The following is a 5,067-nucleotide window of genomic DNA, read 5'->3' on the forward strand; positions in this document are numbered from 1 at the left end:
AGAACAATAGATAAGTTTTGTATAATTGTCTGTTTTAAAGATTCTGTGTGGAGCGAAAGGTTCTTAAGATAAAACAAATCTATGATGTCTTTTTCTTTTTCTTAACCTATTCAGTGCCCCCTCCCGCCCGCCGCAGATGGTAACACCAACTTTATATATTGTAGTCCTCTTTTTAGAAATTACAAATTTTCAGTTTTTTGTCTTCAGTCTCCATCTACTGAAACCTTTATAGACTGAACAATCATTTTTAACAAAAGAATAAATGTGGTTATTCATTCCATTTTTTTTTAGGTCAGGCAGTTAAATATATATGCTTAACTTTTGAATCTGTAGACCATCTTTCCTAAAGATCCATCCCCTTACGACTCAGAAGCACAAATGTGTCATGCCTTTGGTTCCAAAGGCAGCACGGTGGCAGCAGCCGTAGAAGCAAAACTCCAAAGTCATAGTGAAAAAGCTGTGGTGAAAAAAATGAAAAATTAATATCTTGGAGGCCTTAGCGCCCATGTTATGTTTACTTACTTGGTTTTCAAAAAATATGTACATTGTCAACTGGAATTTAGGTTGTGTGTACATGTGTGGCCACTCAAGTCACTGTGCATAGTCAATCAGTCATTCCGTGATCCAGGTCAGTGGGTAAAGTGACTGTCATGATTATTCCTTTGACTTGCGCTGTGGCCATGTTACCCATGTGGACCTGATCTTAGGCACACTTTTGGGTAAATAGTTCTCTGTATGTTATATAAGGAAATATATATATAAGTGGTAGTTATATTTGGATGCCTAGTCTAAATCTTGGCCATTCATATATATTAAAATTTGCCCTAATAACTTTGATCTGTTGACCACCATGTTGGTAGAAATGATTGTTCTAAGGGTATAGAACTTAAAAACTAGATCTGGTCCCTTTCAATAAATTAAATTTAGTATTTCAAAATATATTTTTAGAAAAGTTCTAAGTTAAACAGCTCTTAAAATGAATTATGTAAGTGGTATTGGAGGGAAAAGAGATGTTTCATTATGGGATCCCAGGCAAATGGCAATATTTTTGAAGATTGCTTCCTCTGTAAAGCATTGTAGGTGATTTAACCTCAAAATTACAGAGCAATAGTTGGATGCAGAGTTTAGAATTTATCACATAAGAAAAAAATTCTTTTTTGAGAATGCAAGATATGGTAGTCAGTAACCAGATGAAGTCCATAGTAAGCCACGACCAAATCAGTGATAGATTGCAGTAAGGAAGTCAGAGGCCCTCTGCCAAATTGTGCCTGAAGTCCCTCAACCAGAGACTATTGATTTTCATTTCCCCATTTACTTGTGTAAAAATGAGTCAAAAACTGATTACATAAGTAGTACTGGGTTTCAGAAATTTTCAGTTATCATTTAAATAGGAATTACATGATTTCTCAGTCATGCTGATCAAAATGGACCACTGCTTCGACAATCAATCCTAAAAAGGAAAAATTAGCCCAACATTTTTTTTTAGCTTCCTTTTAGCTCTTCCTCACAATCTGATAGGAAGAAATCTTAACTCTGACTTACACTTTCAAAAAGCCTTTGGGTCTTAGCTTCTGGGACCCAAAGTTTTCTTGTAGTATGAACTTCATGTAGTAGGCAGACTTGAAGCCATATTGCTATGTATGGGTGTATTTTCTAAAAGTTATTCTGGAAGTGACTATAATAGGGAATGGATGACTTCATAGTTAATTTTTTTAATGGCTTACAGTCTTATTTTTAGTTCTGCAATAGAGAAACTAATTTTCTCTCTTTCACCTTGTTCTCTCTCTCTCTCTCTCTCTCTCTCTCTCTCCCTCTCTCTCTTTTAGAGAGGAGGGGAGAGGGAGAGATAGAAACATCAATGATGAGAATTATTGATAGGCTGCCTCTTGCATGCCCCCTACTGAGGACAGAGCCTGCAGCCTGGGCATGTGCCCTGACCAGGATTTGAACCGTGACCTTCTGGTTCATAAGTCCACCCTCAACCACTATGCCATACCAGCTGGGCCCCTTTGTTTCTAAATGTCTTTTAATCACTGTAGTTCCCAGAGAAATGTAAGATGCTTTTCTGTGTCCATTTCACAAAATATCCATAGTCAGTTCCACTCAACAAATATTTGAATGACTTCTTTGTATTCTTTTCGTGGAATGAAACTAAGAATCCACTAGGAAACAGAAGATAGAAAATAGAAGATAGAGTGTATTAAGAAGTTCAGAATATTCTCTCAAATCATTCCTTAACTCATCCTTTACTGCTGCAAATTTAGCTGATATTAAATGCCTTTAATTTGTGCTTTTTGGATTAGATCTTTAACCTACTTGTAATGGATTCTCTCTGTGCTCCTGGTTTGAAGCGTTATGCCATTTTAGTGGATCGTTTAAATTTCTTCTATTCTTGCAATGATGGTAGAGCTCTGGAATCAGTTCAGTATTTTAATATTTCCACAGGAAATTTTAGTCTACCAAGTAATTAACCTTTTCTGTGTTCCCTAACTGTATTACCTAGTCAGGCCTTGAATGTTTTTGTGTTCTCTGTTAATAGGAGTTTGTTCCTTTAAATCAGAGTCAACCTTGGCACTATCAACATTTGGGCTTGATAATGTTGGAGGGCTGTCCTGTGTGTACAGGATGTTTAGCAGCATGTCTGGCTTCTACTTACTAGAAGAACCCTCTTCTCAGCTGTGATAACCAGAAATGTCTTCATGCGTTGCCATTTGTCCCCTGGGCTAGATGGGCTGGAATAAATCCACCCATAATTAAGAACCAGTGCTTTACTCCAACATTCCTTTTATCCAGTGCCCATTTATTCTCACTCTGTAGCCATATGGCACCTGAGTTATTACAGGAGAGAAGGTGGTGTGTTTAGTAATCACGGGGGAAGTAAATGTTCATTGGTGTTTCCCTTCTTTGTAATGCTCACTTTAACAATTCTCACAACACATTAGAAACTCAGGACTGGAGAGTTCGACTTATTTTTCCCCCCAGCAGGACCTCAACTTTTATGTCGTATCTTAGCATTTTGCTTGTCTTAGGATAGTGATTATTAACCTACCTCTCTCTTACTATCAACAGAATCCAAGTTTATGGTAGATTTTGCTTTGTCTCTAAAATTTAACATTTTAAGTATACTTTAGAAAATGCATGTCATTTTTTAAGTGTTCATTCATTGTCGAGTCATGCACAGGATTTTACAGACTAGCAGTCATTAAATACAGAAAAATATTGTATAAAATTTGGTAATCATATATGAAAGTTAGCTGGTGTGGACACCAGTTTTGGATGTGATCAGAAGAAGCATGTCTGGTTACTGGATCCATTCCACAAATAGGGGTGGTGTAAGCACTTAAATGTGGTTCCTGTTTGGAAAGAGAAATTTTGACTTGAACAGAAACTTCTTCTGATACTTTCACCCGTGGGCTGAAGTAGACTGAGGAGGAATAAGAAATGAATCTTAATTGTTGACTTATTGTCAGAATTGGTGATATGTAAGTAGAGTTGAAGGTAGTTATCTGTGACCCAGAATCTTTTGCCTGGGCTTTTCTTGGGACTAAATGGAGAAAGTGTAGAGCTAGAAAGGTTGGATTTAATCATTAATTTTAAAGATTGGGGGAAATGTCAAGCATCGATCACAAGTTGTGTCTAACTGCAGTCTGACTTAGTCACAAAGACTTTACATTGTAAGTGGTGGTAAAGGGAGAAAGCTAACAGCTAACCTGGGCTGCTTACTGTGTCTGTAAATAGTCAAGTATAAAGCAAGCTGTAGTGTAGCAGAGTTGGTGTTTCTGACACAGCTAACTTGACCATATTCCTTTATCTTCACTCTAGCTTGAGTTGTTTTTTGTAAAACCATAAAATAGGTGCAATGAAAAGATTTAAGGGTATTTTTTTTAAATCACTGAACTTTAGAAATTTCACATCTATATCTCTATTCCTGCCTTTTTATAAACCAGTGACTGCAAAGGAAGAAAACTGAAAGGAAAAACTAAACTGAGTCTTACCTTTTCTGACCTAAGATAAATTTTCACTTGACTCGTGGAAAAGTCATAACTGGATTCTAGTTAATTTCCCATATTGGGCAGGTTAGAGAGGAACCAGCCAACCAAATTATGATCTGCAAATTGAACAAGGGGATGGGGAGAGTACACTATTTTTCAGTAGATTTGCACTTTAAGATTATGAAATGGATGTTGGTTGAAAATACTCCCAAAGGGCACATAGGTTAATACCTTGCCTGCATGTGGATATTACAGTCAAACCCATTCTTGCTCGCATTAGGCCCACCTCTGCAGTAGTTGTCTGTTGACATAATCAGAGCTGGGATTCCCCTATTCCCCTAGTTGGTGTCGCCTTCCATGTCTGCTGCATTGGCAGTCAGCCTTGCGGGGACATGTCAAGTACAGTTCTCCTGCTCAAACTTTATGAGTTATCTTTCCTACGTCTAGTTTTAAAAAATTTAGATGTTGGCTAAATTAAGTTGTGGCTAATGTTAGGGAGGGTAGGAAGTTATTTGCTTCTTTGATCAGCAGGATCCCTGCCTCTGAGGTGCGATTGCCTCAGGGATCAATCCCATCAACAGACTGGGGGGTTGGTAGCTGTAAGGAATATACATTTGCCAGCTACTTCTCCCAGCGTGGCAGTCATGATCACGAGCATCATTCCAGAATCTTTGGCTTCTAGAACCAACTCCATTCTGAAGAACATTTTAACATCCATTAACATCTATTCATACTTTGGTAATTATCTTTTATATGCAGGAATTTTGTAGCATGAACTTTATGACTAAAGTTATTGTGTTAAATTATTTAGAAATGTTGAGTTTCTGAACGTTATTTTGTGAGACTTGTTTTAAAATAGTAATAAATTGTGTTATTTTATAAAAACTAATTTGTATCTTTTTTTGTTACATAACCATTAGTTTTAGCTAATAAAGAGCACTATCTGAACTTTGAATATTCAATTCCAAAATAATTGTCTTTGGATAACATATTCCACAGCTTCGTATGTGTGTGTGTGTGTGTGTGTGTGTGTGTGTACATGTGTGAGTGAGGGAGAGACTGACTCATTTCTTTA

The sequence above is a fragment of the Myotis brandtii genome, unplaced genomic scaffold (assembly GCF_000412655.1).
Source record: "Myotis brandtii unplaced genomic scaffold, ASM41265v1 scaffold213, whole genome shotgun sequence".
NCBI classification, from domain to species: Eukaryota; Metazoa; Chordata; class Mammalia; order Chiroptera; family Vespertilionidae; genus Myotis; species Myotis brandtii.